General features: G+C 37.9%; 1 long non-coding RNA gene across 1 annotated transcript; it reads left to right on the top strand.

The window, feature by feature from the left end:
* Positions 1-2,288: 2,288 nt before the first annotated feature.
* LOC146899938 (uncharacterized) lies at positions 2,289-4,678 on the top strand. The gene is made up of 2 exons (XR_015023531.1): positions 2,289-2,846; positions 2,952-4,678. It is a non-coding gene; the product is annotated as an uncharacterized LOC146899938 (long non-coding RNA).
* The last annotated feature ends 21,179 nt before the right edge of the window (positions 4,679-25,857 follow it).

Here is a 25,857-nt window from a genome sequence, read left to right as displayed (position 1 = left end):
TAAGCAGCGGTTAGGATTCTTCGAATGCCCCCTATTTATATTGTTGGATATTAAATAACAGTAATGTCACATTTAATTATCTTAGGTAGACTATACAAGTGATGAGGCCGTTGGGACGTTACTAACCTAATCGGTCGTCAAGATGCACCTACTGCTCACACGGTGATCCTTACGTGTGGGGTCTATACTTCTCAGTTGACTAGGTCTATCCCTCCAAATGCTTGGTTACATCTACTGGTCAAACGGTGATCCTTACGTGTGGGTCTTACCACCTCAAAGGTAATTGAAAGCATAAACTTTATATTGTCTTTCCAAGATTTCCCAAGGCAATGAAGGTTAAGTTTCTTGTAGGTCTACCCATCTATGAATCTTAGGACACTCATAGCGCACTCTCTCTCTCTCTCTCTCTCTCTCTCTCTCTCGCACTTAGTAATTCTTCAAATGGGCAGCCCTATCAGTGTCTACCTTACCAAGGGTTTAAGAGAATGGTTCTACTAGGTTGCGGCTTATTTCCTTCAAAAAGACACTTGTTTCCTTAATTATTAACTAGTTACCTTCTAGGTTCAGTAGATTTTACTCAATATTAGTAATGTCACCTCCTAAGTACTTACTACTATGGTCAACGCACTTTCGGTATCTTTGCTAGTTATAACTAATTACTTCCTAAACATATAGATATTAGTATCAAGATAGAAAATATCAAGATATAAGCATCAGGATAGTAAACTAAATTACTAATAAAACTTAGGCTTATTCCATCCAACGGTCCCTTAACTTAATTGATTGTTGCAAAGTCGTCCCCTAATTAAAAAATGTCTCAAAGTGGTCCCTTAAAATTTCTTCCGTTATAGGATTTGGATCATTCCGTCAGTTTTTAACTCTAAATGTCTAACGTGGACCAACATTGTAGGTAGTCCATCGTAGACCTTATTAAATTTTTTAATTTAAACCTCTTAATAGTTTATTTAAAAAGAGGACAATTGGATTGTGTGTGTCTATTGCATCATACCATGAACCACCTACATCTAATTTTTGCCCTCTTTCTTCATCTTCTTCCTCCCATTTCTTTATCATCTTCAAACCTTCATCAAATAAATCCAGAAATCCCAACAACAAAAAAATTCAACATCACAACTTCTCATCATCCCCATTATCATCATCTTCTCATCACTAAACCACTACCACTTACAACACCACCTAATATCATCATACTCATAAATCTTCAAATAACAACAACACATTTAATTTCCAAATCACTCATAAATCTCCTCAAAATCATTTCCTTCAAAAACACAACAAACCATTAAAAATTCATTTTGCCTCACATAAAATTATCTAGAAAGCATAAAACTTAATTTTTATGGCTTAATTGACAACGGGTTCCTTCAGTTTCAAGCATAAAACTTCCTTCAGTTTCAACAAACTCAAAGCATAAAACTTCACTATTATTCCTATATTTTTATTTTCACATTTTTTTAACTTCTTCAATTTCTATAAACTTCCAATCTGATTGAAGTTGAAGTATGTTATACCCTAATTTTGGACCTAAAAATACTAACTCAATTCTTCTTATCTTGCATTTCAAGTCATTGGATCTGTCTCTAATCAATTGCATTTTTCTCTGCATTTTATTTCAATATTACTTGCAAAATTCATGCAAAAGGGTATTTTAGTCATTTCCTATGTTAAAATTTCTTTCAGTCTTTTAAAAATTTGTTTGAGTCTTTTCAATGGGTTAGAATAAGTCTTTATTTCAATTCTATGTCAAAATCCATTTTAAAAATTGCATTTGAAGTCATTTTGAGTCAGTTTAGCCCCTAGGGGCATTTTAGTCTTTTCATGTGTTAAAGCCCTGTTTAAATTCTAAAAATTGTCTCTGAGTCTTTTAACTTGCTTGTATAAGCTCTTGCTTTAATTCCCTGTTAAAAATCCATTTTAAAATTGCATCTGAGTCATTTTTAGTCGTTTTAGCCCCCAGGGGCATTTTGGTCATTTCACATAGAATCTCTTATCTGCTTTGTTGTTTTTAATCGTCTCGCTTTACGTTTATTTTCAATTTACTTTTTCAACTCAATTTTAGTTTTAATTTTCATTTTGGTCCTTGTTTGTTCACCTTGCAAATATTTTGTCCAAGTGCCACGTGTCCAAATGCTATTAGTCCACAAGAGTTTGTTACAAGTCCAAGTGCCATGTGGCATTGTCTCATTGGTCCAAGGCTTACCACATCACTTATAAAAGTCCAAGTCAAGGTCAAAGTCTCATTCAACAAATCATTTCACAAAAAAAATCCACAAAAATCACAAAATCAATTTTTCTTTTTTTTCACTCCCACTTTCTCTCTCCTCTAACCAACTTCATCTTCAACCTCTAACAAACCACCATAACAAACTTTTTCCACCACCCCAAACCACCATAACAAACTCTTTCCACTACAATCTTCATCTCTAACTAACTTCTTCCACCACAATCTTCATCTCTAACCTCCCTCCAACCACCACAATCTTCTTCATCCACCATTAAAATTCACCACAAAACCTCCATAACCACCACAACCTTCATCTCTAACAAACTACAACCACCACAATTAACCTCAAACCTCCACAAATCCATTACCAAATTCAAGGATTCATCCAAAATATTCATCAATACAAACCTTCAATTCCACAAAAATCACATCCATGAACAACAATCTTCAATTAATTCCATTGTGACCGAATTCAACAACGACGAACCGGAATCGGACGAAGGAAAGGAATACAATCGAAGCAAAGGGAGAAGAAAAACAGCACCTAATCCGAATACATAGGAAGAATCCGGAGCCATTCAAAGCTTCGTCAAGCATCACGGTATTGTTCTTGATCCAAGCTTTTTTATTCCATTCTTTTTTCCTCCATTTGCGCGGCTGTAGCTATTAGATGTAGGTGGATTGATTGTGTTTTGGATGTTTCCAGGTTCATATTCGAAAAGAGGATAACGATCCGGTTTTAAAAGTGTGAAAAAATTCGAATCGGAGCTCGCCGGAATCCGGAAGTGTCGCCGGAGTTATGAATTTTCCGGCGAACCTTTGAAGATTCCGGCGAGTTTGTTGAACTTTCCGGTGACATTCATGAGGTTGAAGATGAACATTTAAGAGAGAGAAGAGAGCATTTGTTGTGATTGGTTTTAGTGAGAGAAACACAAGTGCAAATGAGGTTTTAACAGCAGAAAAATCATTTTTATTTAAGCTCTAAAGCCCATACGAAATCTGCAGGCCCATAACTGCTTTTTCCCTGTTGCTGCGTTTTGTTACTACTCGCACCCCTCCTTTTTGTGCTGTTTAACTATTTCTTGACTGTTTACACCCCCTCTGTACGTTGTTTTCACGCCTAAAAATTCCTAAAAAATTTCTATATGTTCTCAACCATTTTCTTAACATTTTTGTGATGTTGTTATGTGTAAAAACCTGAGGGAAAGTATGTGTGGTGTTTCTTGCTAATTCTTTACTATTTTTGTTAAAATTTGTGAAGTTTTGCATGTTCTTGAGTCTAAAAATCCTTTAAAAAATTCTAAAAATTTTCATGTATATTTCTTGTTAATTTTGTGGTATTTTTGTGATGATTTTGCATATTAAAAATTGATAAAAAATAATGTGATGATTTTCTTGCTATTTTGTGATGTTTTGTATTAAAAACTTGTGAAAATTGCTTGATTCTAGTTCCAATTCCTTGATAAATGTTTGTGATCTATATCATAGGATTTTGTGAAGCTTTGACTACTGTTTGTATGAGCTTTTGCTGCATGTGTGTGAATTTTGCTTAATTGCTTGGTTTGCAAGTTATGTTTGTAAATAAATAATGCAAATATGTCTAAAATCACTCTAAAAATGTCAAGTTCATCATGTTGTCTTTATTCTCATTCTAAAATCTGAGTTTATGCCTTTGAAAAATGTGTTGAATTGTGAGGATTATAAGCCATATGATTCTTGCATTTTTGTGGTTGAATTTTAGTTATGTTTTGCATCACTTTGGCTTTGTTTTGTGATTAATTTCTATGCTTTTGTTATGATATCTTACTTGCTTTATTTTTCTTGATATTATCATATGCTACTAACCTCTTTTGTTTCATGTTTCATACGTCTCATAAGCGTCTCATCTCCATTTTACTCCTTGCCATTTAAATCCTCATGCCAAGATTTAGTATGTAAAAACTTAGGGATTTTGTAATATTTTTCTTATGCTTTTAAATTCTTACAAGACCATAGCATGTATCTAGGCCAATGATGTAAAGGACAATGGACTCTAATGATGTACACCGACACAAGCACCGACACATGCACACACATCACATAGATACTTTAGATGTATGTTTAGGGTATGCATGCCTTAGATGTATGTTTAGGGAATGTATGTTTAGATGTATGATTAGGAACTTTAAAACTTAGATGAAAAATCCTTTTTTCAAAAAACATGAACAACATCACTCAAATAATTTCCTAATAAACTTTGGGATCCAAATTCCCATTGATTTTCCCTTTCTTTTCTTAAATAAAATCTTAATGAATTTTAATCATACTTTGACTTTCTTTTGCAAAATAACTAATTCAACCTCACAATTTCACAATCTTATGCCCTTGAGGCCTCTCTCTCTTATTCTTCAAAATCCCATTTTCAAACTTAAAATCAACCAACAAAAACAAAAACATTTTTTGGAAGAGAACTACGGTGGATTTGATCCCTTAACCGGGTACGTAGGCAAGGAATCAAAATTCCTTCAATTCAAATAAAATAAAAATTCAAACACTTTCTTCTCCCTCCAATTCTTCACTTAGAAAACTCTTAGGCTTAATATCACTTTTCAAAATAGCATTTAAAAATAAAGCGCGCGCGTAGAAAGTAAAGACGGTTCCTATAGGATATTATAGTCGTTATGGGTGCCTAACACCTTCCCGTAGCGAAAACAACTCCCGGACCTCGATTCTCAAGGGTTTTTCTTATTTTTCCCCTTCCCAAAAAAAAATGAGATATCACCGGTTAAGAAGGTTCAAACGTAATCAATGTTTGACACCCGAAAACCAAGATAAAACAGCTGGCGACTTCACTGGGGAGATTCGAGAGTTACGCCTAGTCTTTATTTCCACGCTTGCGCTTTGCTTTTACTTGTTTCTTTTTACTTGTTCTCCTATGTGAATAAATGTTTAATTTCTTGCAAACGTGTGGGGTGAGAATATCAAAAGTCCTACACCCGGGCTGAGTGAACTTAGGATTTAGGAGGGATATAATCGACAATTCATTCCGGGGGTTGCCTCGTGTTTTGGATTATGCGATCAATCCCACATAGCTGAGGCATTTTGGGGGTGATGTTGTCGGCGCGTGTTGTCGCGTTTAGGCACTTTACTTCTAATTGTTCTATGACGCTATGAACCGTAGATAACCAAACCCATCCATGGCCATTTTCTAGGATGTAGTGCGGAGGCTAAACCGAGTGTTGTCTCGGGTTTTAGTCGTCACGCGATACTACACTCAAGTTAGACCTTCTTACGGATAATCATGGAGCGAGTGTTGGTCTTGTGGCACCATGATATACGTCGGAGAGGTTGCAACTTGGGAACCTTTTTAGAACCCGGTTACTATTATCCAAATCCCTAGATTCACCGGACACCGTGTCCACCCATGACTCCTTGACTTTGAATTTCAACCCACCATGTTTCCTCCGTACTTGAACATAATCTTGCACACATGCATACATGCATACATGCATAAACTTTTTACCATGCATTGTTATCGAAAGGCTTAGACAAATTGAATTTGTAAACATTGTAGGAATGGGGAAGACTAAGTTCTACAAGTTCAAGGAAGTGGATTTGGCTAGTTTGAGAGATTTGGCACTCAAGGTCGAGGATTCGACTGGTTTCCGACATCGTTACGGGGCTTTACTTACTATTCTCCAGACTAATGTGGATGAGAAGCTTGTGCACACTCTAATGCAATTCTATGATCGGGAGTATCGGTGCTTTACTTTTCCCGACTTTCAGTTGGTGCCTAATCTAGAGGCTTATTCTTCCTTGACGGGTTTACCTATTGCTAAGGGGGTACCCTTCGCGGGACTTGAGAATCCTCCTACCCCATTGGTTATTGCTAATATCTCAAGACCACCGATGTCTCCAAGAATCTTGTCACTAAGGCTCGTATCCGAGGGTTCACTTCGAAGTATCTACTTGAGAAAGCCAACCTCAAGACCACTTGTCAAGACACTCTTGAAGCTATTCTTGCACTCCTCATCTATGGGCTTATTCTCTTTCCAAATCTTGATGACTTCGTGGACATGAATGCTATTATGATCTTCCACTCCAAGAATCCGGTTCCTACTTTGCTAGCTGACACATATCATGCTATTCACGATCGATCCGGCAAGGGTCGTGGATACATTCTTTGTTGTGTGCCTCTCCTCTATAGGTGGTTTATTTCACACCTTCCAAAATCTTTCCACGACAATCCGGAGAATTGGTCTATTTCACAGAGGATTATGGCTCTCACTCCTAATGAAGTGGTTTGGCTCACTCCAGCTTCTAGAGTTAAGGAAATTATCTTTGGTGATGGGACGTTTCTTAATGTACCTCTTCTTGGTACCTGGGGTGGAATCAACTACAACCCGGAGCTCGCCTTGCGACAATTTGGTTTCCCGATGAAAGAAAAACCCATCAATCTTGCTACATCTCCCTACTTCTTCCACTATTCCAATGCTCCCACAGGAATAAGAGAAGATTTCATGGAAGCTTGGTCCAAGCTTCGGAAGAAAGAGGTGAAGCATATGGGTGTAAGGTCCGGTGTTGCTCATGAGGCTTATACACAGTGGGTGATAAACCAAGCTGTGGAGATTGGTATGCCTTACCCCTCTATGAGATATGTGTCTGCGTCTATTCCTACCATGCCTTTGCCTCTACTCCCAACTACTTAGGAGATGTATCAGGAGCATCTAGCTATGGAGAGTTGGGAGAAGCATCAGTGGAGGACTAGATACTATGAGGCTGAGAACTTGATTATGACTTTGGATGGAAAGGATGAGCAGAAGACTCATGAGGTGGTGACATTGAAGAAAGAGCTAGCTAAGGCTAGGAGAGAGATTGAAGAGAAAGATAGGTTGCTTATGAGAGACTCTAAGAGGGCTAGGGGTGCCCGTGACTTCTATGCACGATACTGCAGCTATGAGTCTGAGTCTGAGGATGATGCTTCCACTTCCTATGCTTGAGGATTTCTTTTTCCTGTTGTTATTTCCAGTTGTTTATGTTGTTTTACATTTCAAAGTCTATCCCTTGGCTTAGCATTTCAAAGGGAACCGTCTTGTAAAACTATATGTTGGTTGTTTGTTTCCCGTTTATGTTAATTGTTGTTTAGTAATGTTTACAAGTTTCTAGTTTGTCTAAAACCCTTCGATAACACATAGAAAGAATCTTTTTGCATATGCATTTACACATTTCATGCATCATATGCATTCATTGGTCACAAAAAACTTCTCTCGTGCTCATTGCCTCCTGGTTTTTTTCGCCGCAGTCTGAAAAGTGGCTCGTGCTCGCAAGGTTTACCAACCAGATAGAATTCATCAAACAAGATTTTACAAGAGAAGAATTATGGCTAACTTTGAAGAGGAAAATGCTCAGCTCCGTGCCGAATTAGCTGCTATGAAAGAAGACTTGGCTAAGGCTCATGACGTAATGTCCACTATGATGGCTGCACAAGAACAACCAGCCACATCTGTCCCAGCTTCCACGGAAGTAATTCCATCTATCCCACTGTCTACTGTGATGTCTGATGCTCGGTTTGTTATGCCCAATGGACGTCCTTATGGGCTCTCAGCTTACTATTCTCCTAATACTGCTGCTGGTGTCTCTGGTTTTGCTGGTCAAGGACAGATTCCCGTATCTACTGCTATGCCTCAAGTGACTACCGTTGTTACCGATCCTATTGTCCACACTGTGCAACAGGTGATTGATGTCGATACTCCGCGTGGACCAGACCCTGTAATGGAAGCTATGAAACGACAGTTAAAAGAATTGGCTGGAGAACTCCGTGAGGTCAAGGCTAGCCGTGGAAACAATGTCTCTACTAAAGCTCATGATCTATGCTTGGTATCCCGATTTGAGATTCCTAAGAAGTTTAAGGTGCCAGACTTTGACAAATACAATGGATCTTCCTGTCCACATAGCCATATCATTCGGTACGTCCGGAAGATGGCCAATTATGCAGATAATGATGCACTAATGATACATTGCTTTCAAGGCAGCCTAGCAGAAGATGCGGCAGATTGGTACACTGGTTTGAGCAAAGACAATATCCATACTTTTGAGGAACTTGCTGCTGCTTTTGAAAGCCATTATGAGTTCAATACCCGCTTGAAGCCAAATAGGGACTCTCTTAAGTCTTTGTCTCAGAAATCAGATGAAACTTTCCGTGAATACGCTCAGAGGTGGAGAGGGGCAGCTGCCCGTGTTTCTCCTCGGCTTGATGAGGAAGAATTAACACAGACGTTCCTGAAGACTTTGAAAAAGGAATATGTTGAAAGAATGATAGTCTCTGCTCCTAATAATTTCTCCGATATGGTTACTATGGGAACTCGTCTAGAGGAGGCTGTCAGAGAGGGTATTATTGTTCTTGAGAAGGGTGAATCCTCAACTAGCGCACCTAAGAAGTATGGTAATGGCCACCATAAGAAGAAAGAATCCGAAGTAGGGATGGTGTCCGGTAACCAATCTTCAGCTACTATCGCTCCTATTAATGCTGCTCAGTTACCTTTACCCTATCAATACATGCAGTACTCTCAACACCCCTTCTTCGCACCATTCTACCAGCAATATCCTCTGCCACCGGGTCAACCACCAACACCCGTTAATGTCGTTGCTCAACAAGTACAACAACAGCCTCCTGCTCAACAGCAGCAGCAACAACAGGGTCCTCGGCCCAGGACTTATTTTCCACCAATACCAATGCGGTATGCTGATCTGCTCCCAACTCTACTTGCTAAGGGACATTGTGCCACCAGACCAGGCAGACCTCCGCCTAATCCTTTGCCTCCTAGGTTCCGACAGGATCTTACATGTGAATTCCATTAGGGTGCTCAAGGCCATGATGTTGAAGGTTGTTATGCTTTGAAATATGTTGTGAAGGATCTGATAGACAGAGGAAGGCTGACCTTTGAGAATAGTGTCCCTCATGTTCTCGACAATCCACTTCCAAACCATGCTGCTGTTAACATGATTGAAGCTTTTGAAAGGGTTCCTATTCCTAGAAAGGATCCCATGTTGGATGTCCACAATGTTGCTACTCCCTTGGTGCCGCTACATGTAAAACTTTGTCAGGCTTCTTTGTTCAATCACGATCATGCTTCTTGTTCAGAATGTCTTCAAAATCCTATGGGCTGTTGTGTGGTGCAAGATGATATACAAAGCGTGATGGATGACAAGCACTTGATTGCCAGTGATGTATGTGTGATTGTGCCAGTGTTTCATGATTCTCCCGCTGAAAGTGTATCTAAGACAAGGAATGTTGAACCTTTGGTGATCAGGTTACCTGGTCCAGTATCTTATGCCTCTACCAAAGCAATACCTTACAAGTACAATGCAACCATGATTGAGAACGGAGTGGAAGTGCCTCTGGTATCCCCAGCAACTGTTGATAATGTTGCAGGAGAAATTACAGCTCTGAGAAGCGGAAAAGTCTGTCCACCCTTGTTTCAGAAGAAGATGGCTACACCTGTGGCTACCATAACTCCACCAGTTGCTCCTCCTGTTGACAAGAACCCCGGCCCATCAGGCCAATCTATCGAAGAGTCTAATCTAGACGAAATTCTGAGGCTTATTAAAAAGAGTGACTATAAGATAGTTGACCAGCTGCTGCAAACTCCGTCAAAGATATCCATCTTGTCTCTGCTCATGAGCTCAGAAGCTCACAGGAAAGTGTTGTTGAGTGTACTGGAACAGGCCTATGTTGATCATGAAGTCTCTGTGGATCAGTTTGATGGAATAGTGGGTAACATCACTGCTTGCAATAACTTGGGGTTTGGTGACGATGAACTCCCCGAAGCAGGGAAACGCCACAACTTGGCCCTGCATATCTCAGTACACTGCAAGTCTGACATGATATCCAATGTGCTGGTGGACACTGGATCATCCTTGAATGTAATGCCTGAGTCTACACTGAGACAATTGAGCCATCATGGAATTTCTCTGAGGGGAAGCAGCTATTTGGTTAAGGCTTTTGACGGATCTCGCAAAGATGTTCTTGGAGAGGTAGACTTGCCAATTACCATTGGTCCTGAGACATTTCAGATTACTTTCCAAGTCATGGACATCAATGCTTCTTATAGTTGCCTCCTCGGAAGACCGTGGATTCACGATGCAGGAGCAGTAACTTCTACTTTGCATCAAAAGCTCAAGTTCATGAGGAACGGTAAGATTGTCACTGTGCATGGTGAGGAAGCATATCTGGTTAGCCAAGTATCATCTTTCTCTTGTGTTGAAGCAGGGTCCGCTGAAGGGACGTCATTTCAAGGCTTGACTGTTGAAGGTGCGGAGTCTCGAAGAGCTGGTACTGCTATGGCTTCACTGAAAGACGCCCAGAAGGCTGTTCAAGAAGGGCGGGCTGCCGGCTGGGGCAGAGTAATTCAAATTTTGGAAAACAAGCGTAAAGAGAGCCTTGGCTTCTCCCCGACCTCTGGTGTTTCAACAGGAACTTTCTACAGTGCTGGGTTTATCAATGCTATTGCTGAAGATGCTGCTGAGAGTAGTTACGTGCCTACATTTGTTGTACCAGGAGGCACTGTGAGAAATTGGGAGGCCATGGATGTTCCTTTAGTCATGCATGCTTCCATGTAATGTGTCTTGTTGCTCATGTTTTCTTTGTTTTCAAAATAATAATCCTTTCGCTCTGCCCAAGGCGAAAGTGATATCATTGTAAGGGCGTGTTTGTTTCGGCATTGCCGTTATCAATAAAAGTTGTCGCCTTTCTCACGACTCTTTGTTTTTTACTTTTTAGTTCCTTTTCCTTGGAAATAATGGTAATGCCAGAAAAAACCAAAACATCTGTATTTTCTTATTTAATTTCAAAAATCTGCATGAAAAAAAAAACTTTTTCTAAAAATCATCCCAATCATATTATGCAGATTAAACCATAATAAACCCGTTAAACACAGTGACCCTATGGTTCCTCCAAATTTTGAATTCGCTGTATATGAAGCTGAAGATGAGGAGGATGATGAAGAGATACCGTACGAGATCACTCGACTGCTTGAACAAGAAAGAAGAGCCATTCAGCCTCACCAGGAAGAGATTGAGCTTATCAACCTGGGTACTGAAGAGAACAAGCGAGAGATCAAGATTGGTGCTGCACTCGAGCCAGAAGTGAAAAAGAAAATCACTCAGCTTCTCCATGATTATCCAGATGTCTTTGCATGGTCCTATGAAGATATGCCGGGTCTAGATCCCAAGATTGTGGAACATCGGATACTGACAAGACCTGAATGTCCTCCTGTCAAACAGAAATTGAGAAGGTCTCGTCCAGACATGGCTCTTAAGATCAAGGCTGAGGTGCAAAAGCAAATTGATGCGGGTTTCCTCATGACAGCTGAATATCCTGAGTGGATTGCCAACATTGTACCAGTGCCAAAGAAAGATGGGAAAGTTCGAATGTGTGTTGATTACAGAGACCTGAATAAAGCCAGTCCAAAAGATAACTTCCCATTGCCTCATATTGATGTGCTTGTTGACAGTACTGCTCAATCCAAGGTGTTCTCCTTTATGGATGGTTTCTCTGGCTATAACCAGATACGAATGTCACCTGAAGATAGAGAAAAGACGTCCTTCATTACTCCATGGGGAACGTTTTGTTATAAAGTGATGCCATTTGGCTTGATAAATGCTGGTGCTACCTATCAAAGGGGTATGACCACTCTGTTTCATGATATGATTCACAAAGAGATTGAGGTATATGTTGATGACATGATTGTGAAATCAAGTGATGAAGAGCAGCATGTTGTGTATTTGAAAAAGATGTTTGAAAGATTGAGAAAGTACAAGCTGCGGTTGAATCCTAACAAGTGCACGTTTGGTGTACGATCTGGAAAGTTGCTAGGCTTCATTGTCAGTCAAAGAGGCATTGAAGTTGACCCTGACAAAGTCCGAGCCATCAGAGAGATGCCAGCCCCTCAAACTGAGAAGCAAGTTAGAGGTTTCCTCGGACGTCTGAATTATATTTCAAGATTTATATCTCACATGACTACCACCTGTGGTCCAATTTTCAAATTGCTCAGAAAGAATCAGCCTGTTGTATGGAATGATGAATGCCAGGAAGCTTTTGATAGCATTAAAGAATACCTGTTGGAACCACCTATCCTTGTCCCGCCAGTGGAAGGAAGACCTTTGATTATGTATCTGTCAGTGTTAGATGATTCAGTAGGTTGTGTTCTCGGTCAACAAGATGAGACTGGTAAGAAAGAGCATGCTATCTACTATCTGAGCAAGAAGTTCACCGACTGTGAGACTCGATATACAATGCTTGAAAAGACTTGTTGTGCTTTAGCTTGGGCTGCCAAACGCATGCGTCATTATATGGTGAATCATACAACTTGGTTGATATCCCGAATGGATCCAATCAAGTACATCTTTGAGAAGCCTGCTGTTACTGGAAAGATTGCACGTTGGCAAATGTTGTTGTCTAAATATGATATTGTGTACAAAGCTCAGAAAGCAATCAAAGGAAGCGTCCTTGCTGAGCATCTTGCTTGTCAACCTCTTGATGATTACCAGCCAATTAAGTTTGATTTCCCTGATGAAGAGATTATGTATTTGAAAGCGAAGGACTGTGAAGAACCACTGATCAATGAAGGGCTGGATCCCAATATCAGGTGGGGATTGGTGTTTGATGGTGCTGTTAATGCTTACGGTAAAGGAATTGGAGCCATCATTGTAACTCCGCAGGGGCACCACATTCCTTTCACCGCTCGAATAACTTTTGAATGCACAAACAATATAGCTGAATATGAAGCATGTATCTTGGGCATTGAAGAAGCCCTTGATCTGAGAATTAAACACCTTGATATCTATGGAGATTCTGCACTTGTTATTAATTAGATAAAGGGTGAATGGGAGACTCATCATGAGAAGCTGATCCCGTACCGCGACTATGCAAGACGTCTGTTGACATACTTTACCAAGGTTGAGCTGCACCACATCCCTCGGGATGAAAACCAGATGGCTGATGCTCTTGCTACTTTGTCTTCCATGTTTCGTGTCAATCACTGGAATGATGTGCCTGTGATCAAAGTACAGCGTCTTGATAGACCCGCTCATGTGTTCACTATTGAAAATATGCCAGATCCAGCTGATAAAGACGTGAATAATGGAAAACCTTGGTATCACAACATCAAACAATTCTTGCAGAATCGTGAATATCCACCCGGTGCCTCCAACAGGGATAAAAAGACTTTGAGAAGATGGGCTAGCAAATTCCTTCTGGACAGAGAAATCCTATACAAGAGGAATTATGACATGGTCCTATTGAGATGTGTTGACAAGCAAGAAGCTGAGAAATTGATGCATGATGTACATGACGGTACTTTTGGGACCCATGCTTCGGGTCATACTATGTCAAGGAAACTGTTAAGAGCCGGCTATTACTGGATAACTATGGAGCGTGATTGCCACAAACATGCTAAGAGATGCCACAAGTGTCAAATTTATGCTGACAAGATTCATGTGCCTCCGCACGTCCTCAATGTTATATCTTCCCCATGGCCTTTCTCTATGTGGGGCATTGACATGATCGGAAGAATTGAACCAAAAGCTTCCAACGGACATCGTTTCATTCTAGTGGCGATTGACTACTTCACCAAGTGGGTCGAGGCTGCTTCCTATGCAAATGTGACCAAGCAAGTGGTTGTCAAGTTTATCAAGAATAACATCATCTGTCGATATGGTGTTCCCAATAAGATCATCACTGACAATGGTTCCAATCTGAACAATAGCATGATGCGAGCTTTATGCGAAGAATTCAAGATTGAACATCACAACTCTTCTCCTTATAGACCTCAGATGAATGGTGCAGTTGAGGCCGCTAACAAGAACATCAAGAAGATTGTTCAGAAGATGGTCACTACTTACAAAGACTGGCATGAAATGCTACCTTTCGCCTTGCATGGTTACCGTACTACAGTGCGCAGTTCAACCGGGGCAACTCCTTTCTCTCTTGTATATGGTATGGAAGCAGTTCTCCCTCTGGAAGTGGAGATTCCATCTCTTCGAGTGATCATGGAAACAAAATTAACTGAGGCTGAATGGTGTCAAAGTCGGTATGACCAATTGAATTTGATTGAAGAGAAACGTATGGATGCTATGGCTCATGGACAGTTGTATCAAGTGCGAATGAAGAATGCTTTTGACAAGAAAGTCCGACCTCGAGAATTCAAGGAAGGCGAACTTGTATTGAAAAGAAGAATAAGTCAGCAACCCGACCCAAGGGGCAAGTGGACACCTAACTATGAGGGTCCTTATGTTGTCAAGAAGGCTTTCTCTGGTGGTGCCTTGATTCTTACACACATGGATGGTGTTGAGCTTCCAAATCCTGTTAATGCTGATATAGTCAAGAAATACTTTGTCTAAAAAGAAAAGAACAGCGTGGTAGGTCGAAAACCCGAAAGGGCGGCCTAGGCAAAAATGCGCTTCCCGGTGGATCGAAAACCCAAAAGGGCGATCCAGGCAAAAGTTAGGGACAAAAAAATGAATATGAAAAAGCTCGCTGAGATTGTACGCAACTCAGGCAAGAATGAGCGCCTCGATGAGCCGAAAACCCGAAAGGGCGGTTCATGCAAAATTGAGGTTGACAATAAAAGACAAGTAACTATATCTGGCAAATCACCATCACCCCTTGGGGCATCTGCAACTGTCAACGATCGTCTTCATCAGAGGCTTCTGTACTTGTGAATTCAAAATTTCTATGAAATGTAGCGGTCATCGTGTTCAATGTATCACCAATCAATAAAATTACCATTTTCCAAGCTTTGTAAATCCGTGGAGTTATGCCTTTGGCTAAATTTCACTCTTCTACATCAATTTGAACCTGTGCTATTTGTTTGAAACTCTATTTTTCTTTCTACCTTCAATATTATATACAAAATATTTTCTTTCCATTTTGATAATGTCAATATCTGAAACAAACATTTTTGAAAATTGAAAAATCTTTTTCTGTCTATTTTGAAAGCAAACCTGAGCAATAGGGTACATTTCAATGAAACATGCATGAATAAATGAACGTCAATGTCTATTTCAATACATGTTACAAGCAGGTTACTCCCCGGGATGATCTGTGGTCAATGGCAAGAATGAAAAAACAGAATGAAAATGAAAAAATTGAAAAATACAAATGAAGAGCTCGCTAAGTTGAAAACCCGAAAGGGCGGCTTAGGCAAAAATAATCACCCCGCTGATTGACAACCTATGAAGGCAATTCAGGCAAAAATGGGGCAATGAAAAGAACTGTATTCCCCGGTGAATCGAAAACCCAAAAGGGCGGTTCAGGAAAAAATGGGATTGAAAGATGAAAGAATGAAAGAATGAAATATTGAAAAGCATTGACCACAGATGCAAACATCCAATGTTTACCCAGCACTGACACGCCTAGCAACGGCGACCTGTATCCAAGAATTTTCTAAGGGTCCCTCCTTTACAAGTTTTATTGCCCTCAGCCATGGTTTTGATACGTCTCTCAACGACGGTCTCTCCAAAGAGGATTTCTATGTGAATATGTTGCAGCACGAGCCACTACGTGCCCAATCTTCCAATATTTTGTCTATCTCTGTGAAACTTCTCTATCAAACTGCAAACCAATCATGCATTTCAAGCATTCATACATGCATAATCATGTATTCTACGTGCCCATACATTCAATAATCTTGTAATACCATACATACATGTTGCATTTCCAATCTTCACTGTCAAATTCAACTCAAATTCCAATTTCAATTCAATCTCAATTTCAATTCAATCCAAACTTCAACTGTCAAACTCAATTTCAATCTCTAATTTCAATTCAATTCAATTTCAAATCTCAAATTCGATGCAATCTCAACTCTCAAACTTCAATTTCAATCCAATCCAATCTCAATTTCAGTTTCAACTCAATCTCAATTTCAATTTCAAATGAAATTTCCAATTTCAATCCAATCTCAATTTCAATTCAATTTCAATTTCCAATTCAATTCAATTTCAACTCTCAATTTCTATGTCTCTGCGCAATCTCAATTTTCAATTCCCCTTTCAATGTCAACTTTCAATTCAATTCCAATCAATGTCAACTTACTCTCAATTTGAATCTTTCTAAATCCAACTTCCAATTTATATCTTGTTATCGGTCAAGTGCAAGTTCGATCCAAAGAACAGCTTGTACCTGCTTATATGTCTATGTTTCCTGTCAAACGGCAAGTTTGATCCAAAGAACAGTTTGTACCCTTTGCTTATGTTTTGTTATCGGTCAAACGGCAAGTTCGATCCAAAGAACAGTTTGCACCTACTTACGTGTTGTGGTATTGATCAAGCGGCAGGTTCGATCCAAAGAACAGCTTGTATCTACCCTTTGTCTGTATCTCCGATCAAGTGGCAGGTTCGATCCAAAGAACAGCTTGTATCCATCTCTTGTTTGTATTTTCTTGGTCAAGTGGCAGGTTCGATCCAAAGAACAGCTTGTACCCATCTCTTGTTTGTATCTCTCGGTCAAGTGGCAGGTTCGATCCAAAGAACAGCTTGTACCCATCTCTTGTTTGTATCTCTCGGTCAAGTGGCAGGTTCGATCCAAAGAACAGCTTGTACCTCTCTTTTGTCCCCTGGTTTGTCTGCCCTGTCAATGTCTACCTAAATCCCCAGTGATATGACATGCTCTGTTAAACTCCAGTTGCTTGTCTTGCATTCATAATCAAAATGTTGCATGGCATTCATGTTTTGAAAATCTAAAAGCGTATTTTTATGTCCAAAAACAGTGCAAATGTTAATATTTAAGTATCTTCGTCCCGTCAAGTCAAAGACCTCGTCTCTTGACTCTCCGGACAAAGAAACTTAAATAGGGGCAGCTGTTATACCCTAATTTTGGACCTAAAAATACTAACTCAATTCTTCTAATCTTGCATTTCAAGTCATTGGATCTGTCTCTAATCAATTGCATTTTTCTCTGCATTTTATTTCAATATTACTTGCAAAATTCATGCAAAAGGGTATTTTAGTCATTTCCTATGTTAAAATTTCTTTCAGTCTTTTAAAAATTTGTTTGAGTCTTTTCAATGGGTTAGAATAAGTCTTTATTTCAATTCTATGTCAAAATCCATTTTAAAAATTGCATTTGAAGTCATTTTGAGTCAGTTTAGCCCCTAGGGGCATTTTAGTCTTTTCATGTGTTAAAGCCCTGTTTAAATTCTAAAAATTGTCTCTGAGTCTTTTAACTTGCTTGTATAAGCTCTTGCTTTAATTCCCTGTTAAAAATCCATTTTAAAATTGCATCTGAGTCATTTTTAGTCGTTTTAGCCCCCAGGGGCATTTTGGTCATTTCACATAGAATCTCTTATCTGCTTTGTTGTTTTTAATCGTCTCGCTTTACGTTTATTTTCAATTTACTTTTTCAACTCAATTTTAGTTTTAATTTTCATTTTGGTCCTTGTTTGTTCACCTTGCAAATATTTTGTCCAAGTGCCACGTGTCCAAATGCTATTAGTCCACAAGAGTTTGTTACAAGTCCAAGTGCCATGTGGCATTGTCTCATTGGTCCAAGGCTTACCACATCACTTATAAAAGTCCAAGTCAAGGTCAAAGTCTCATTCAACAAATCATTTCACAAAAAAAATCCACAAAAATCACAAAATCAATTTTTCTTTTTTTTCACTCCCACTTTCTCTCTCCTCTAACCAACTTCATCTTCAACCTCTAACAAACCACCATAACAAACTTTTTCCACCACCCCAAACCACCATAACAAACTCTTTCCACTACAATCTTCATCTCTAACTAACTTCTTCCACCACAATCTTCATCTCTAACCTCCCTCCAACCACCACAATCTTCTTCATCCACCATTAAAATTCACCACAAAACCTCCATAACCACCACAACCTTCATCTCTAACAAACTACAACCACCACAATTAACCTCAAACCTCCACAAATCCATTACCAAATTCAAGGATTCATCCAAAATATTCATCAATACAAACCTTCAATTCCACAAAAATCACATCCATGAACAACAATCTTCAATTAATTCCATTGTGACCGAATTCAACAACGACGAACCGGAATCGGACGAAGGAAAGGAATACAATCGAAGCAAAGGGAGAAGAAAAACAGCACCTAATCCGAATACATAGGAAGAATCCGGAGCCATTCAAAGCTTCGTCAAGCATCACGATATTGTTCTTGATCCAAGCTTTTTTATTCCATTCTTTTTTCCTCCATTTGCGCGGCTGTAGCTATTAGATGTAGGTGGATTGATTGTGTTTTGGATGTTTCCAGGTTCATATTCGAAAAGAGGATAACGATCCGGTTTTAAAAGTGTGAAAAAAATTCGAATCGGAGCTCGCCGGAATCCGGAAGTGTCGCCGGAGTTATGAATTTTCCGGCGAACCTTTGAAGATTCCGGCGAGTTTGTTGAACTTTCCGGTGACATTCATGAGGTTGAAGATGAACATTTAAGAGAGAGAAGAGAGCATTTGTTGTGATTGGTTTTAGTGAGAGAAACACAAGTGCAAATGAGGTTTTAACAGCAGAAAAATCATTTTTATTTAAGCTCTAAAGCCCATACGAAATCTGCAGGCCCATAACTGCTTTTTCCCTGTTGCTGCGTTTTGTTACTACTCGCACCCCCCCTTTTTGTGCTGTTTAACTATTTCTTGACTGTTTACACCCCCTCTGTACGTTGTTTTCACGCCTAAAAATTCCTAAAAAATTTCTATATGTTCTCAACCATTTTCTTAACATTTTTGTGATGTTGTTATGTGTAAAAACCTGAGGGAAAGTATGTGTGGTGTTTCTTGCTAATTCTTTACTATTTTTGTTAAAATTTGTGAAGTTTTGCATGTTCTTGAGTCTAAAAATCCTTTAAAAAATTCTAAAAATTTTCATGTATATTTCTTGTTAATTTTGTGGTATTTTTGTGATGATTTTGCATATTAAAAATTGATAAAAAATAATGTGATGATTTTCTTGCTATTTTGTGATGTTTTGTATTAAAAACTTGTGAAAATTGCTTGATTCTAGTTCCAATTCCTTGATAAATGTTTGTGATCTATATCATAGGATTTTGTGAAGCTTTGACTACTGTTTGTATGAGCTTTTGCTGCATGTGTGTGAATTTTGCTTAATTGCTTGGTTTGCAAGTTATGTTTGTAAATAAATAATGCAAATATGTCTAAAATCACTCTAAAAATGTCAAGTTCATCATGTTGTCTTTATTCTCATTCTAAAATCTGAGTTTATGCCTTTGAAAAATGTGTTGAATTGTGAGGATTATAAGCCATATGATTCTTGCATTTTTGTGGTTGAATTTTAGTTATGTTTTGCATCACTTTGGCTTTGTTTTGTGATTAATTTCTATGCTTTTGTTATGATATCTTACTTGCTTTATTTTTCTTGATATTATCATATGCTACTAACCTCTTTTGTTTCATGTTTCATACGTCTCATAAGCGTCTCATCCCCATTTTACTCCTTGCCATTTAAATCCTCATGCCAAGATTTATTATGTAAAAACTTAGGGATTTTGTAATATTTTTCTTATGCTTTTAAATTCTTACAAGACCATAGCATGTATCTAGGCCAATGATGTAAAGGACAATGGACTCTAATGATGTACACCGACACAAGCACCGACACATGCACACACATCACATAGATACTTTAGATGTATGTTTAGGGTATGCATGCCTTAGATGTATGTTTAGGGAATGTATGTTTAGATGTATGATTAGGAACTTTAAAACTTAGATGAAAAATCCTTTTTTCAAAAAACATGAACAACATCACTCAAATAATTTCCTAATAAACTTTGGGATCCAAATTCCCATTGATTTTCCCTTTCTTTTCTTAAATAAAATCTTAATGAATTTTAATCATACTTTGACTTTCTTTTGCAAAATAACTAATTCAACCTCACAATTTCACAATCTTATGCCCTTGAGGCCTCTCTCTCTTATTCTTCAAAATCCCATTTTCAAACTTAAAATCAACCAACAAAAACAAAAACATTTTTTGGAAGAGAACTACGGTGGATTTGATCCCTTAACCGGGTACGTAGGCAAGGAATCAAAATTCCTTCAATTCAAATAAAATAAAAATTCAAACACTTTCTTCTCCCTCCAATTCTTCACTTAGAAAACTCTTAGGCTTAATATCACTTTTCAAAATAGCATTTAAAAATAAAGCGCGCGCGTAGAAAGTAAAGACGGTTCCTATAGGATATTATAGTCGTTATGGGTGCCTAACACCTTCCCGTAGCGAAAACAACTCCCGGACCTCGATTCTCAAGGGTTTTGCTTATTTTTCCCCTTCCCAAGAAAAAATGAGATATCACCGGTTAAGAAGGTTCAAACGTAATCAATGTTTGACACCCGAAAACCAAGATAAAACAAAGTAAAAGATGAATGGTGGAGGAAGGCAGTAACTTAGATATGGCGGTGGTGCTACAGGTGTTCATCACCAACGGCAATAATCCGAGAATTTTCTTGACGGCGGCACCACCGGTAACCATTGGCTTCAATCCGCCGGACTTCAACATCTTCAATCCTCGGCTACAAATCCTCTTCAGGTTCGATGAGGATGTATATGAATGTTCAGAGAAGCTTTAATGGCGGAGGGAGTGATTATTTTCTCTTGTGAACTAAGATGAGTTAAATCAATTTTTTTTCCAAAGAAAAAAAAGGTTACTGGGTTTAGGTAGTATTAAGGGAAAGGTTTTCTTGGTTTGACTTTGCAGAATGTATAACTTATGTGTTTGATTTGTTAGTTGCAAGTTTCTGGATTAAAATTGATATTAATGGAGAGAAAGTGATGCAAACTCAGATCTGGAAAAGTTATAGTTGATGGGCCAATTTTGATGATTTTTTTGGGTCTTTGAGAGAAGAAGATATGAATATTGAGTTTTTAATTTTGGATTTTTTGGATTTTTAATTTTTTGATGAAGATGATGAAAAATGATATGAAGATGAAGAATAATATGAAGGAAGAGGATGAAGAAAAAAAAAATTAGTGCCGGTGGTTTACTGTTACATACGATGAACCTACAATCAAATGGCTGAAATCATATCATGAATATTCAACATTAAAAAACTAACTGCGTGGACCAAAATGATTGATGGCAGAATGCACAAGGGACCAAATTGAGACATTTTATTGTTATGGGACCATTTTAAGACAATCAATTAAGTTAAGGGACCGGGGGATGGAATAAGCCTAAAACTTAATAGCGAAGAAAAAATAAATAAAATATAAACGACATTAAATTAAATAAATATAGGTTCATCTTAGAACTCTAACCTAAAAAGAATTAGTTACACATGGTGACTAAAAACAAAATACTAAAGATGAAAACATACCCTAGAAATCAAGGAGAAGATAGAAACTCCTCTGAAGCTCTATAATTGTCTTCCTGATCTTGAACTACCACAGTTCTGAATGAGGACGGCTTGTATTTATAGTGAGAGTTTCTAACTGAGTTTGGGCTAAAAATGTGGGCTTTACCCACAAAAAAGCAGGAAAAGACGCTTGCGCCCTGCGAATTTTGGATGCTTGGGGCGCATGGGTGTGTGGCAAAAGCCATGCTCTAGGTGCATGTACATGCTTAAGGCGCATGGCTTGTTTTTGCCATGCTCTAAGCGCATGGCATGTGCATTAGGCGCATGGCACAACTTCTTGGGCCCAGTTTCTCCGATTTTCAGTTGTTTTAGGTGTTTGTCTTCAAATAACTTGCCTCATAATTTGGGATCAGAATTGCTCCCACTGTAAAGTCTCCTGAGGCCTCTTGAGTCTTCATTCTTGTTTTTCCCAAAGTCTTCACAAATCTTCAGATGTTCTTGATTTGCCAATTTGCATGATTTCTTCGTGAATTACTTCAAAAACCCCTTAAAATTGTTATGTTTCGGGAAAACTAGAATTACCAACTCAAATATAGAAAACATTACAGAAGTACCGAAATCATAGACAATCGTTCTAATACTCCTCCTTTTTGCTGCTAAAACCTAATGAAACTGACTGAAAAAAACATGCTAAGAATAATGTCATATGACCTGTCACCAACTAGGTTAATTAAAAAATTGACTTAGGAACCTTCTTCTCATACCCTAGCCTCTGGATTTAATGTGATGTGCTTCTGAGTGATGCGCTATTACATATTATTGTGCTTAAAATATATTTAATTAACCTGTATAAAACTTAGGGGGAGCTTACAAAACTCACCTTCAGGACTATAAGACTTAGGGAGAGCTTACAAACCTCAGACCTTAATGTCAACTTGATATATAGATTAACAACAATTGTCTATTAATACTTGTGTTTGTCAACGTCAAAAAGGGGGAGATTGTTGGAACAAAATAAGTTTAAACAATGTCTCTTAAGTTTAGATGATAACAAGGTATTAAAAGATCAATTGGATATGCTAATATTTGTTCAAGTGTGCAGGACCATGGACTAAAATTTATTATGTCTTAATAAAAAAATATTGGTTCTTAAAGAACAAATGAAGAGCAAATAATTTCCAAGAGAAGCCAAGTTGCAAGTCAGAATTTGAAGAAGTCGGACTCTAATGACTACCCAGAAGCTGGTGCAGTCAGACTCTGAAGATCAACTAGAAGCTGGACCTCAGACTCTGGAAGTCAGATTTTGGATAGCTGAAGAACAAAGGAGCAGAAGTATTGGATGTCAAGCTTTGATAGTTCTGAAGATCAAGTATAATGGTTCTAGAGTGTCAGAAGGTCAATGGATGTCACTTTCAATGAAGGACAAAGTGTACGACCACTACCTGCACTACCTCCAACATTCCCATGTGCATTGTATGAAGCTACAAATGTGTCTCCTTTGGAAAAGAACGGTTAATTCCTTATCAATGAATAGATTCAATAAATCAATGATGCTTGATCAAGCTTCTCACATGACTCTATTGATGCACTGACACTCTTCAACGTCTCTTTTCAACCTCTATATAAATGATTAAAGACTTGAAGAAACTACAAGACTCTCATTTTACAAGTGTCATTACTCTGTCAAAATCATTACGCATCAAACACTTAGAATTTCTTATCAACTTTCTTATCTTAGAAATTCTTAAGTCTGAATTGTGTTGTATTTTGTGAACACCTCTTATTGTATATTAAGTGTTCAATCAAACAATTTTCTTTATAATCTTTGTTTGTTAGAAGTCTTGCTTGTGTGCTTGAGCAATTGTAATCTTGTGTGATTGTAGTGAAGAATATCTTTTGAGTGGCAAGGGGATTGGACTACTTCAGGTTTGTGGAAGGAACCAGAATAATATTCTTTGTATCTTTCTCTTCTCTCTCTCTCTCTCTCTCTCTCTCTCTCTCTCTCTCTATATATATATATATATATATATATATCTTATATATTCGCTCCACTTAACTCTAAACATTGCTCCAGGTTCTGAATTCTATCAGAAGCTGAACTTTGAACTTAGTTAAAAACAAGAAAAAGCTAACACAATTCCACACCCCCCCCCCCCCCTCCCCCCTTGTGTTTTTCTCACCTTCAATGGTTGTATGATGAACCTATATTTATTTTGTTGGATAATTATTTAATTTAATGTCGTTTATTTATTTATTTATTTATTTATTTATTTATTTTCTGATCACTATTAAGTTTTATTATGTTAGGTTTATTTCTATTGTAGTACAACCTTAGTTTAGGCACTTAGGTTGTGACATGACCTAATATTGATGCTTATATCTTAATTAGTTAAGAAACTAGATGAAATATATAGAAAGTGAGTAGACCCTAGTAGTAAGTACTTACGATGTGACATTACTAATATTGAGTAAAATCTAATGAACCTATGATGTAACTAGTTAATTTTTAATTAAGGAAACAAGTACTGCATGATTTAAACTGAACCTAGCATAACCATTCTCCTCGATCTTGGGTAAGGTAGACGCTGTTAGGGCTACCCATTTGTAGAACTACCGAGAGGGAGAGTGTGCTATGAGATCCCTAAGATTCATAGATGAGAAAACCCTTTAGGAACACTGTCCTTCATTGCCTTTGGAAATTTAGGAATGCCAAGTTAAGTCTATGTTTCAATTACCTTTGAGGGAGTAAGACCACCCCACACGTAAGGATCGCCGTGTGACCAGTAGGTGCAACTCAACACTGGAAGGATAAACCTAAATCAACTGAGAGAGTAAGTCCCCACACGTAAAGATCACCGTGTGATCAGCTAGTGCAACTTGACAAACTGATTAGTTTAGAACATCCCAACGGCCTTATCACTTAGATAGTCAACTTAAGATAAATAAATGTGACATTCATGTTACTTAATTCCATCAAATAAATAGAGAGATTCGAAGAATCCTAACCGCTGCTTACTTTTCTGCAACCAAAACAAGTAACTTGCTCTATTGCAAATAGATAAAAATTGCAATCTCTTTATCCCTCAACTCCTTTATCTATATTTTGATAAACCAAATAAGTTACGCGAATTGTTTGGACAAAACACCAATCCATGTGGATAAGATACTCTACTTACACTTTATTACTTGGTAAATGATTTGGTACACTTGCCTAATCCGACCATCTATCACTTTATATCAGCAATGTTCATTTTTAGTGGAATAAGTTTGCCCTATTATTATGCTTTTCACGGGTTACATACAAAGTTGCTTTCCATTATTTTTGTTGAATTAGTTTAACAAGCAACATGTTTTATTTTGTCTATAAAAAGGAAGATTTTTCACACACGTATGTGAGAGTGGAAAAAAAGGACTCCTACTCTTATGCCTTAAGATATACGTTAACAGTTTTTTTTGTCTAATATACAACTTCGGGTTTCATCTTCCTGAATAATTTTCTCCTGTCAGTTCTGTATCATTGGTTTTTAGATCAAGAAGAGCCTATTGAATACGGAGGATTTGCGCTTATGAGGCAAATAAATCCTTAAGGAATGTGACTTCGTCACGCCTCAGGTTATATATATATATCGGTTTACTAGTGTCTAGGTTGCATATGAATTGTTGAAGGAGGTTGTTGTGATAGAGCTGTGTCAGTGGGCAAGTCATACTACAACATTAAGCAAATATAAGTTTATTTGATCTCTCGCTTTTTCATTATCATTAACATTCGATTGATGCCTACAATTATAATTTTATTATTATCTTGAAATAATGTTATGTCAATATTTTACAACAATCTTAAGGATTTATCATTTTATTGATTATACCTTAACCAAGATTATTTCCCCCATAACAGATGAGATCTATTATTTTGGTTTTGTAGACACGAAGATTTTAAGTAAAATGTTTTCGTAGACATGTAATCAGCAACGAGTTGAGGTACATGCTACATGGTGCAGGAAAAAAAAGTAAAAGAAAGGTAGACTTTTAGTACATGTCTCAGAAAAATAAGAAAGGTATGTGGTTATCGCTTTAATTAGTGATAATATTGCTGAAGTTATAGATTTTATAATTTCTTTGGTTTATGGCTCACATGTCTTGAATCAACCTAGCTAAACTATTGTTGGTAAGTTTGTTGTTTCTTGTTACTATATAACTTGTGTTTTTAAAATTTTTCTTGGTGATTTACAATTGGTATGATACTCATAACTTGATCGAGTACCTTCACATATGAGAAGCCTTGTCATTAATT

Source organism: Medicago sativa, chromosome 8 (genome assembly GCF_051527215.1).
Source record: "Medicago sativa cultivar Bolivia chromosome 8, Bolivia_mono, whole genome shotgun sequence".
Taxonomy (NCBI): Eukaryota; Viridiplantae; Streptophyta; class Magnoliopsida; order Fabales; family Fabaceae; genus Medicago; species Medicago sativa.
The sequence above is the reverse complement of the archived record's forward strand: the minus strand, read 5'-3'. Positions and strand labels throughout refer to the sequence as shown.